The sequence below is a fragment of the Chlamydotis macqueenii genome, chromosome 3 (genome assembly GCF_036417535.1).
Source record: "Chlamydotis macqueenii isolate bChlMac1 chromosome 3, bChlMac1.mat, whole genome shotgun sequence".
NCBI classification, from domain to species: domain Eukaryota; kingdom Metazoa; phylum Chordata; class Aves; order Otidiformes; family Otididae; genus Chlamydotis; species Chlamydotis macqueenii.
The window spans coordinates 112,900,592-112,913,068 of record NC_141558.1 but is presented as its reverse complement, the minus strand read 5'-3'; the positions used below and the strand labels follow the sequence as shown (position 1 = coordinate 112,913,068).

Sequence of the window (12,477 nt, the reverse complement as noted above, 5' to 3'; positions counted from 1 at the left end):
AACTGAAGTTCTGGGTTTTCCTGAGAAGCTGTTTAAATACTTCATGCTTTTTTCTGAAGAGACCAACTGCAGTGGATTTAGTGTTAATTTAATGCAATTAAAATTTAAAAAGGATCCTTAATCTGAATATAAAAGGGAGTGCTTTATTGAAGTTGACTCTAAACTCACAATAGGTATATACTTTTAAATCTGGGTTTATGATCATGTTTCATTCAAGTGCGGTTAGACAACAAAGGAATTGTGTTTCCAAAAAAAGGTTGAGCAGCACTGATTAGCATTGCAAAGTCTACATTTAACAAGATTAGTTTTTAAACTAAACCAGTATATTTAAATTTTTTATACACGTGGACCTAACGTACACAGTGAATAGCATCTCTTTATAGAATTTTAAGTATTTGAGACACTTTCTTGTTTAAAGAAAAGTTGCTGACTTCATCGCAAGTATAGCCTAGTAAAAATGGGGCCTGGAATAGTAAACTGTTGCAGAGCTGAGGCAGAAACTGGTAACCTTCTGACCTCTGACTTTTACTGGAAAATGATATGCAACATAAATTCAGGGGGCCTTTTTTCTTTCAAGTGTGTATACGTATATATTCTAGTGGTGCTGTTCACAGTGCTATGGTTGAAGTGGTGTCAGTATGTTCATTAGAGCCCCTTGCTTTCAGAGCAAACTTTAAATCCCTGGGTTTTTCAAGGGTGAAAAAGCTGCTGCAAAAATAGGCTTTGAACTAAAACGTGGTGTTTGGAGGGTTTTTTTTTTTTTTTTACTCTGATAGGGCTGTTCCTTTCTTAGACGGATGTGCGTGTGTTTATGTGTATACGTGCATGGACAAAACAACTGTGGGGAGGCTTGCCAGCATGCTCCTAAATCTCTTGGGCACTTTGGAAATTGATCTTCTTATTCCTGGTGTACTTTTTAAGGTTTTCAGGCTTCATTTTCTCTTAAATAGGGCATTTTATTAGTCCAGAATGCCAGTCATATCTGATGTTTCATCATTGCCATCCTGGTCTCTTCCTAGCAACGTGCAACCTCTCTTTCAGGAAGGGTTTTTCTAAGTTGACTTTAGAGCTCAAGTCCTATTAAATATCCACAGTGATGCTTTAGCCAATTCAGAAACTTTTATCCAAATCCTGGAGTACGGTTTATTGAGGCTGGAATTTCTGCCAGCGCTTGATGGATGCGTTTCGTGAAGAAGGCCTGTTGCATTTAAACTTTAGGAAAGAGTAAAAAAAATGAGAATTTGTTAACTGGAGCTCTTGGGTCAAGCTTGAGAAGGGAGTTTTGGAGAGGTGACTGTGTCCAGAGGGTCTTGGCTACTGGGACATGCCTTTGGGCCTCTTGTCACCTATGGAAATGGTCTTTTTTTTTTTGAGGAACAGGGATGCGGGAAGAGTAGCGGTGGTCTCACTGAGCCTTGCTTTAGGTCTTGTTTGCTCGAAGCCCTCTGAAGGTTGAGATTATGGGGGAATCTCATTTGTTTAAGCACATGCACGCATGTATGTATAACTTGTGTGAAAAAACATGGTTTTAGCCTTCTCGCATGGGGAAGAATTAAAAAAGTCTGAATTCCTGAATGACCAAAAGGGAAGAGAAGAAAAAGATAGCAAATACCCTGTGTCTCCCTAGCTACGTTTAAGTTGAAAATGGCGTGATTTGGAGGCTTTTCTTCTGAGAAAATATGTGAGGAGTGGCAATGCTGTGGTCAAACTCATGGTTTCGCCTCTGCCAGTTGAGCAGCCAGTGTGCCGCAGAGGGGCGGCAGCGAAAGGCCGTGGACCCATGCGTTCGTGTTTGTGAGCACAGGAGTTAACTCAAGATGCATGCGTTGTGTGACACATATTCAGTATATTATGGGCTTCCCTATTTTTAGGAGTTTGTAAAAGTTCCTTTTGGTTCCATCTGTCAAGAGCACATTTGCCATTTAAAAAAACCAAATCTAATCACCAGAAATATAACCCTCGAAAAGTAACTATGTTTAGGTTGTTCCCACAGCCTGCTTCCCCTGTTGAGGGTAGGTACAAGCACCTTCTGGGATGGGTTTCCAGCCTGGTTGAAGGTGTCACAAGGATGCGACGTGTGAGCTTTGCGTTTTCAGAGAGGCACGCAGACTGGGAAGCTGAAGCCCCTTGGCAAGAGTTTTCTCCCTTAGTCCTTAACCCAGACTATGTTAAGGTCTATTTTTGGACTTCTGGGAAATGTTTCTTCTTCACCTGATTCCCCACAAAGTGCATTTTTAACCTATTTATGTCCCTATGCACAACAAACATCGAATTAGTACCTTTGAAAACAGGAGAGATGCTCTTTCCTCTGAACGTTTCAAAATCTTTTTTAATATGTATGTTTATTTACTTAGTAAATAGTACTGACTCCCAGCTACTCCAATCTATTGTAGAAATCCATATTTAACTGGTAGGGAGCTGTTATGGGGTCTCGTGCCACTGAACAGCAGGGTCTGTTATTGCATCGCACGTTGACACAACCTCTTTTGAAGGCCTGGTATTGTGTCATCGTAGGGGATAGTTATAGTACAGGAATGCAGAATAATATTATGAAAGAGTTTCAAGGGCTGTTTTCCCATTGCTCTGAACTTATCGCGAAGGGCCTTTGGAGATCTGTCTCCAAATGGTACAAAGAGATCTGGATTTACACACTGCAGAAATAACTTCCTAAATTCTATTAAAAAAAAAAGAGAAGCAAGTTCTTCAGCACGGGCAAGTGATGCTGAGCTCACGGCAAGAGTATTTTATCTTATTGCATATTCTAACTTTAAAACGTTCCTGTTTGGGGTATTAACAGATCTATTTTGTTTATTTTTCAAGTGGTCAGGCCAGGAGGATGCTGAACAAAGCCCTGGTACAGTCACTTTTAATCCAGAGCGGGGCTCTTTAATTCCCAAGTTTAGCTCTCCTACACGGCTTGAAAGAAAAAGAAAAATAATCTATCAGCGTCTCCTGTTTGAGCACATTGTTTCTTTCCTATTTTTTTTGTGCAAGACTCGGCCTGGGTTCAGAACATTTTTTTAACCTCCAAATAATTGTTGCTCTTTCAAGCCAGGAGTATAAAGCAGCGATATTTCTTTATAAAAATGTATCAATGGCTGCAATGTTTGTTTTTTTCCAGCTTTTGTACGAGTTTGGGCAACCTATAGGCAAAAAGGCAATCGTGTTCCTTATTGCTGGGAATCTCAAGGCGGTTGTTTGGAGGCTGCGAAGGCAGGCGGCAGAGCTGGGCAGAGTGGGAGAGAAGGGCCACATTATGTTCCAGATGACTGAGCAAGGATTTATATACCGGCTCGCCTTTTTTTTTTTTATTATTTTTTTTTTTTAACATGGGAGAAGAAAAGTAATAAGAGCGGGGAGGCAAGGCATTTGAAGCGGTCAGATGGTTGATGACTAATGGGATAGGTGGGCAGGAGCCCACGGATTGGGTGTCTTAATGAGCACATTTCGCACCGAGTTTGGGCTGCAGTTCCCCTTCACCTTTGCCCTTTATTGACCGAACTGACACTTCATTTTTCACATACTTCCAATTATGGCTGAGCTTAAGTGTTGCCCTGCCTCCTTTCTTTCTTGCCTATGGACGGCTTGAGAGTGGCTGAGGCCACAGAAGATATTTTAATTTGAAAAACTACCATAGCAAGGCAGGTTTAAGGTGTAACCTGAAACTGCTGTCACTTTGCAGTTTCTCCGACGAAAACAAAAGTTTTAATGCTTCTCGTTTAGTGCTTTTCCCCCCACTTCTCCGTAGCAAGGCAGGGGATTGCTTTGGGGATGGTTGGGTTGAGGAGAGGTGTTTTCCTTGGAGTAGATCCTTTTTGGTAGTACAGGTGCTGTGGATGGGAGTTGCCCAAATAAAGAGGTAAACCCAAGTACAAAGCGGCACTATGCTTGAATGATGGCTCCTTGCGCCCTCTCAACGCGGTGTCTTCTTGAGGGGCTTCTTGTGGTGCGATGCCCTGTGGTGCACTTTGCCTGATGTTCTCCTTAAGGAAAAGCAAAGCATAATTATGCCTGCACTTCTCAAGGCTTAGACCAGTGTGGATTTGTTGTTTCGGCAATATTTACTGCATGAATGCAGATTAGAGCGTGGTCTGGCTATGAGGCTTTGAGAAGTGGCCAAAGATGATGCTGGGAGGGGCAGGTATGACGAAGGGATGGACAAATCTCTAGTCCACGGCCCCCCCTTTACTGTACTGGGAGAGCTGTGATGTATTTCCCACAGCCCAAGCCTGTGTGCGTTTCCACGCTGACTTTTACACACAGAATCCTTCCAGGGTGGAAACGTCTGTTTGCTTTTGCAGGGCTTTGAGGCTTTTGGAGCATGCAGTTTTCCTACCAAATGTGAATTCCGTCAGAAATAGTCAGAATAAGTTGCGCTCGCATGGGATGGGTGGGTTCAAGAACAAAATAGCTGCTGTTGGACCTTAACTTCCCAGCAGCATCGCTGGATTTTGCAGTGTGCCTTTCGCTACCGGCTCTGTCACATGAAGTTTGGGTGAGTAACGAGCGATCACGTCACCTGCGTGCAGGCAGTGATCGCTTTGCATTTAAATATGTGACCAGTATATCAACAATTATTTACATCCAAACAGAGGCCCCTAAACCACAGAAGTATTTATCTCAAAAAGAAAAAAAAAAAGTATGAAGTATTACCTACTTTACTATGTAGCCCTCTGGCATAGTAATGGCATGGCATATTTTTACTATAATATGGTAATAAAAGAATGTGTAAAAGGCAGACAAAGGTTCTGTCTTTTCACTAAGGTGACCCCTGTTACCAAGTAACTGCTTTACTTATGAGCTTATTAAAAACTCAAAAAAAATGAGCTTTTCATACTTCAGAGGCATTGATGTGAAAATGAGCTGTCCTGCGAGTAGTTTTCTTGATCATTTTTAGAACAATTGATTAGCCAAAGAGCCGCTGTCATTAGTTGACATTGACTGATAGCAATTTGTCACAAGCTCCGAAGGTCAGCCAGGCAGTGGAAGCTTCGGCTTGTCTTTGATTGACCTTTTCTGATGCCATTATCATGCGATCGGTTAGACTGGATGTGACCCTCGATTGGAAAAGACAGGGCATTAGTCAACAGGGGCTGCTCCCAGTATTTTTTTTTTTTCTAGCGCTTTATGTATTGTGAATCCTGAATTAAGCGTAATAGGCTTGTTTGGAAATGGAGCGGTGTCAGTTTTCCTGCCGAGGCTCTGCCATCCCCTTTTCTTTTCTTGCTTTTCCATCAAGTGGGCAGCACTCAGTTTGCTTTAAATCAGTGTGAGCACCTGTGCCTCTTCCTTTGACGTGAGATTGGAGATTTGAAACAACCTCATATTTATTTGAAACTCTTCATGTAGGTGCATATTCTTCAGCAGCACCAGCATTAATTATTTTTATCTCCCCAGAATCATGTTTTATTTTTTAACAGTGATTGAGTAGTTGAGGATTATGCTCATAACAACATGATGTCAATTTATCATTCTGCTCTAAAGCCGGAGGGCGTGAAACTGTTTTTTCCTCCTTCTGGTTTGGTGGTTCGTGTGCTTTTTTTTTTTTTTTTTTTTTTCTGGTCTCATCAGCCTAATTCAGCTGTTAAAGTTAGATTTCGGCAGCGTTAAGCCTCCGTGCCTCAGCTAGGCAGGGTTATGCTTCCAGTATGGTGCATGGGAGAGAGTCCTCACTTGGAAGCGGGTGTCTGTCGTGATTTGAGCATCAATCTATCCCCAGTGTCAGGATTTATTTTAATCGTTCACATTAGCTCTGAATGTCTGTTATTAACAGACGTTTTTCTTTTTGCTTTGGCAAAGCTAACTGAAATACTTATAAATGTTGCTTGTTTTGCCTAAATTGTGGGTAACGTAGTTGTAAACGAATTCTTTTCCTTATAAAAACCTTCCTTCCTCTCATTTGCCTTTCAGGGGAAACCTGAATTTCTCCATCTGAGTAGCAACTTGTTTTTCAGGTCAGCCCCCATAAGCAGTTCAAAACCAGCACAACCATTTCAGCACGGTTTAATGCGACTTTCAGTCTTTGCTTAGGAAAAGCTTGCAGCTGGGAGAGGAGCAGAGAGGCGATCGCATCAGGAGGCAGATCCTTCAGGCTGAAGCTGTTGCCATCATTGGCAGAGCAAAAGGAGGGAAAAAGACTGTTTACCTTTAAAGTGGCTATGGAAATACAAATATTCTGACTTCTCCTCCCATCTGTAATCAAGCAGCAAAATTCCTGTGCTGGAGTCCTTTTTTTTTTTTTTTTTTTTTTTTTTTTTCCTTTTTCTTGGGAAGTTTTTCTAAACTTAGAAACGTCTAGCCCATTAAACATCTGTGGGGCTGTGCGCAAGTCTGTGTATACATAGACGTGTATGTAAGAACATGGCCCTGACCCTCAAGTGAGCATTGCATCAGCGGTGCAGGGCTTTTGCAGGCCCCAAAGCGTGTCTGCACGGCCCTGGGTGTGTTACTGAGGACAAGATCTTGAATAGGCCAAGCAGGGAACAGCAGTGGAAAATACCACATTGCTAAATCACATCTTGGGCTGTAAAAAGTAAGGTTTGGGACTGAAGAGCATCTTGCTTTCCACCTTGAATGGGGCAGAGAAGAGTTGCAAGTGGTTGTAGAAATAGGTTTGAAGTTTTCAGTGTCCAAGATACTCCTTTTTAGCAGTACCTGAGTCTTGTGTTTTGAAGATTACCGATACAATTTGATTTAGAAAAATTGTTGCTTTACTGGTAGTTTTTTTTTTTTTCCCCTATGCATTCTGAGTGTCCTCCTTTAGCTTGCAGTGGCTCATTGGAGCCAATGAGCTTCCTATATGGCCCATATGCTTTCCATCGTGAAGGCATCAGCCCTTTTCCTGTTTGCTTCTCCAGGTCTTGGTGGCTTCAGCTGAATCTTTTGCTATCTGATGCAGGCAGAGCGTGACTTGCAAGTGTGCACCATTAACCTCTTTAAATTGGAAGTTAAAGAAGCAAAGCCGTGTTCCGGAGACAGCCTCCGCTTTTGAGAAACATTTTATCGCAATGAGTATAAACCCGTAAACACGCAATGTTTCTGGATTAGTGATGCAACAGGGTGTGTCATCAAGCCGCTTGGCGTAAACCATTTTCCTGCCTCTCACGTGAAATGCTGGGAGGGGAAAAAAAACGAAACATGACTAAGGTTGGAAGACAAGTCTTTAAAATAATGAGTTGTGTATGGAGAAAGTGGATGCTTGTCCCATAACACAAGAACTAGGGGTGGGTGCTTATGGCACAGAAGCTTTCCAGAGTGTTAGCAGGTTTAAAACAAACAAAAATGGTTTACATGTTGGGTTAAATTTATTGCTACAGTGTGCTGTGGAGGTCAGCAGGGAACGAAAAGAGATTAGACCAATTCGTGGAAAAATAGGTCCTTCTGTAGCTATTTAAAACCCCGGTCCAGATGCAACTGCTGGCTCAGGAAGCTGCGCAAGTGCTGATTGTCAGAGCCGTGGCAGAGCCGCTTCTGCGTACCCCTCCTTGCTATTCGGTGTTCCTAACCACCGATTACTGCTCCTGGGAGAGACCGATGCGAGATCGAGCTACTTGGACTGATCTCCTCTAATTTTTATGTTAAATTATTTTTTAAAAATTCAGGAAATAAGATACTGGATTTTTAAATTTATCCTTCTTTTTGGATGGCTCTTGCTAATGCCAGCATGCTTTTGTTGGGAAGAAAGTAGACATAGTTTGTATTTTCTCACCCTTATTACCCCGGTGGTGGGAATGGTTTGACGCCGTTCATTCAAATTTGACAGGTGATTGCTTCTGTAAATGAATGCACTCAAATCATAATTGTTGCAACAGAATTGTTTGATTACCTGGCAGTAGCCTCTTTCTCTCTGATAGCTTTTGGATCACCTGTTTGCTGAGAGCATTTGACAGTCCTCATGTTTATTACCCAATTGAATGTCAGTAGCAATTGCAGCTAAAGATAAACGAAAATGCAAGTACTTGTTGACCTTGACTTTTTTCCACGAGATATTGGACTTGATGGCTCTATTGCTGTTGAACTGATAAGAGTTATAAACAGTAGTTGAAGGAAAATGTTTTATTCCCAGAGGAAAATACCATGCTGCTGTGGGAAATGGCATCTGACTAGCGCTCTTTGCCAAATTTGCTTGGTTCACCTTCATTTAGGCTGTGGGAAAATAAAATACAAATTTCCCCTTTTATGACTTTAATATCTCTGCAAACATGAATTCCTGCGCTCTTTGTAAAGTTTTGTTGGCAGACTACACCAATAACATATAGCGAGCACGAGACATCGCTGTGTTTTATGATGTGCTGTAATGAGGATTCTCAATTCTTCCTCATTTTCAGAGTGATTTGATAATTACAGGGAGGGAGCAGAGCTTTCTTCTTCTATTCCATGGGAAGCTTAATATGTCTATAACCCCATAACCAGCGAAGATCGGGAAATGCTTGGCTGTGGGCATGTGTTGCCGGAGCGGGGCCGTGCCAGTGGGAGGGCGGCTTGGGAACGAAGAGAAAGTTATTTCAGGGATGGAAGGGATGATACTTTGGTAGGTCTTATTGCATCTGCTTTTTTGGGCAGATTCCCAGGTGGGATTCCTTTGTAGTTTTTTGAGAGGAGGGGGCCAGCTCAATGTCACCCATCCCAACTGCATTCGGGGGATCCTGCCGTAGCAGATCTTGCTGCTATACCCCCCGCTTATATATAAAAATACATAATTTCTTTCTAATTTCTAATCCTGCTCCAATATTAAACCTGAAAGAAAGACTTAGGTAGAAAGAGAAACAGGCAGTAGGCTTTGAGATCTTCCTGGATGAAAGTCATTGTATAAAAATAACGTGAAAAGAGCACAAAAGACTGTGGAATTATATTGGTTAAAACATAAGTCCTTCTTGTCTCGGCAACTGCTCTGATAAACTCCGCACAGTATTGTAGGAGCTTGTTAAAGCACTGAAATACAGGATTAAGCAGTGCTGTAACAGTTAGCAGAGTCAGACTAGTAATCTTATTGCATTGTATTTTTTTTTAGGTAAGATTAAGCCGGCATTATATTATATGTTTGTGGGTGAGGGGGCATTTTTTAAGGGATTAATTAATAGGATCAACGCAGTAAGATGCTGACATCATGTTTTCTAAGCACACTGATGCACACGGGCTTTTGGTTTTTTATTTTTTTACTTAAATTAATGAATGAGATTGGGACCTTCTCTGGGTGATCGGGGCAGCCCCTGCAGCTTGCGGCAGAGCCACCTGTAACCGCATAATCCATCGGGGACCGCTTCTCACTGGCCTGGTGACCCAGTAGTCGGTGCCATGCGAAATATCAGAGGGAGAGGCCTGATGTCTCATCTCCCCAAGCTGGTACAGGATCGCAGGGATGTGACTGAGCAAATCCTGATATTGCTATGGCAGGTCTTTGAATGAGGGTGTCGTTAAAACCTTCTTGCTCTCTGGCTTGTCTCTTTAGCCATAAGGCCTCCTCCGTGTAGCCTTTGCATCTTGCCTTTGGCACACTGGAGTTTTGGCTGGTAGGGCTCGAGAAGTGGGAAAGGACATGGGAGAGCCTGGCCAGGCCTGTGAGGTGCTGTGGGAGCAGTGTCACATCAGGGCAAGCACTGTCTCCCCAGAGCCCTCTGCCACCCTCCAGCACTCTGTGGCTTGGGAACTTCCTCATTGCTAGGTGGTATCTCTGGCATCTGGTAAGCATGGATGATATATATGTGTATATTTATATATATATTTTTTTTTATTTTCTTCCTCATTAGTGTTGAAAAAATCTCACAGAGAGTTTGCAGGCAGTTTTTTGTGGTTGCTCTTTGCAGAAGCATAATGTGGAGGTGTCAGAAAGAAGAACCATCATATAAGTAAATAAAACTATAGTAGGGACGGCCTTTTCAACTTTGTTTTTCCATGGCTGAACCTGTGCCACAGGAGAGCAGTGGCCCTTGCAACCCTGATACTGTGTGTCATCTCAGAGCTGTAAATCCATCTTTTGCAGAAGGGCAGGAGAAGACCTACTAGGAGACACCAGTTACATCTTCAGAAAAGAGCTAAAGGTGGTGGACGTAACCTCACTGGTTCTTATATCTTCCCTCAGCTCTCTGAATAGCAGTTAGCGTGACATGAGTGCATGCTAAAAATATTCTGGAGTCCGTAGTGTCCCAATGGACTTCAGAAGAAGGCATATCTTAGCTCTGCCTGGTCAGCAAGTGAAGGTCATGGAAGCAAGGCTTGTAGGGTGGAGAACCTTTTGTTGCTCTCATTGCCATGCCCAGAGGACCTCCTCCCTCCCTGGCAGAGCACTGTGGGAGAAAGTCCACCATGGTCAGGACATGGTTTAGTAGGCATGGTGGTGTTAGGTTGATGGTTGGACTTGATGATCTTGGAGGTCTCTTCCAGCCTTAAAGATTCTATAATTCTGTTGCTTGGGGCTCTGGGTTACAGCACACGCACTTCTGCGTCGACCGCCTTCGTCAAGCCGGGTAAAAAGATCATGTGGTCAGTATTAGCCAAACTGCTTGAAGTAAAGTGTCGTCATTTAAAACTGTGTTTAAATTTCTTTCAGGGCACCATAATGTCAGAGCTTAGCAGCCTCGTGCTAAAGAGTTAGGGGATAAGACACAGGCGAATAGGAGGGGGTGGAAAAGAGGCAATAAAGTGGGGTTGAAATGTAATGCTCGTGCCATACTCCTCCTCCCTTCCCTGCTAAATAAAGCATCTCCTATTTGTCCTCTCCTGTCCCTGACTGTGGCAACAAGGATGCCCTAGGAGAGGCTTTGGTGCAGCATTCTGCCTGTGTTCTTTTTTTCTGTGTCTGTCTGGAATAACGCATGGAAATTCTGCGTGAGGCTGGCTGTGTAAAAGCAAGAATCGTGGTGATATTATTTCAGTAGAACTATCAGGGAGGCTTGGTCCCATATTATCATTTTGTGATGGGCTGTAGGTAAAGCAGGGGGATGATTTGTCAGTTGTTGAGCAGGCTGAGCCACAAAATCTTTGGATGTCAGTATATAAATACTTATAGTTTGTGTGTGTGTTCGGTGGCTACCTCCCACTAATACACATTTTTATTCTGTGAACCTGGCAAGAAAAAACGACCTCTGTTGTGAAGTACAGGGCTTTTTCAGGACCTTTCGTATTTCCTTTAGAAAGAGCATTGTGTGCTAAGTTCCTTGGCATTACAGCTGCAAGAAACAAATCAGCAAGCGGTGTTCACATTAGTGTCTCACCACAGACTTAATCCAACTAAAAAACCCCTGAGGTGGCTGTAATTTACCGGGTTGAATGGCAGACTGGCGAGCAGAGAAGGCTGGCATAGCCACTTTGTCGGGAAATGTCAAGCTGGTAACTCGGTTGAATTTAATCCCAATAAAGTTAGTAACTTGGTTGAATTAAATCCCAGTAAAGTAACCAGCTAACAATCTGCAGGAATGCCAGCTGCAGCAGGAGGTGCGTGTTAGTCGTAACATGGGTGTATCAGCCCTCCACCGCCATTAATTGGATCACTCACCAAAAAGCAGAGTATGCACAAATATGCAATTTTGCAGCATGACTTTCCATATATAATGTTTTAATATAAATTAGAGTTGTCTCAGACAAATTAATTGCAGTTCTGTGTGTCATTAATACACATTTTATTTACTGTTGCAGTTGGTGTAGGTGCAACGGCAGCATTAAGCTTAAAAGTGCGTCTCAAGCTGATAAATGCCGACTTGATACTAAACATATTAATACTCAATTAAAATTAATAATCAATTTACTTGAATGGTGGAGGTTAGCCAGGGATGGCTCTGAAGTTGTGTTAGGTATATCGCACTGGTCTGAATACATCATATGCTGTTGCAGGAGCATTGTGCTAATTTTAGCTTACAAAGAGGATGAAGATAAACTGCCTGCTGCTAGTTTGCCATATGCTATCCTGGTGATAATATCCAAGTACAAAATATTCTGCAGAGTCTTATTGTTTTGGTAAAAGAAAAGTGGAAAAGAGTTAAGCAAATTTCTGCTCTGTAAATGTATACAAAATAATGAAATAAAACAAATCTCAAATGCTGGCAGATGAAATCTGTGAAATTTGTTTTGGTTTTATTGGCTTTCATGGGAGTCAACAATTTGTTTTAGTATATATTTGATCCAATCGTATCAATTTCTCACATGTAAATCTTAAAATCAATCTAAATAAAAATTGATCTTCGTTCTGGTAGGCAAAAATACAGTCCAAGTTGCTCCTAACTAGTTAAGCCTCCCATCCTTCAGGTTTAGTGCAGGAATAAAGTCTCTGCTGAGCTGATTTTTCAGGAGCTTCTCCTTTTGCTTTGTTTATTTAAAACCACAAAACATGTTCCAGTTCCCATATGGGGAGGATTTTGCTTCTGTAGCTTTACCAAGGAGCGTTTGCCTTCTTCATCTGCATCCCCGTCCAGGAGAGGGGGGCATGGGGAGGGGGTGCCCTGGATCCCCGGGCGGCGGAGGGCTGGGGGGAAGCTTTGCATTAGC

The 12,477-nt window shown here is 42.5% G+C and overlaps 1 protein-coding gene across 5 annotated transcripts in view; it reads left to right on the top strand.

The window, feature by feature from the left end:
* MEIS1 (Meis homeobox 1) overlaps positions 1-12,477 on the top strand; it is a 109,234-nt gene that overhangs the window by 28,374 nt on the left and 68,383 nt on the right. The gene's annotated exons all lie outside the window — the stretch shown is intronic.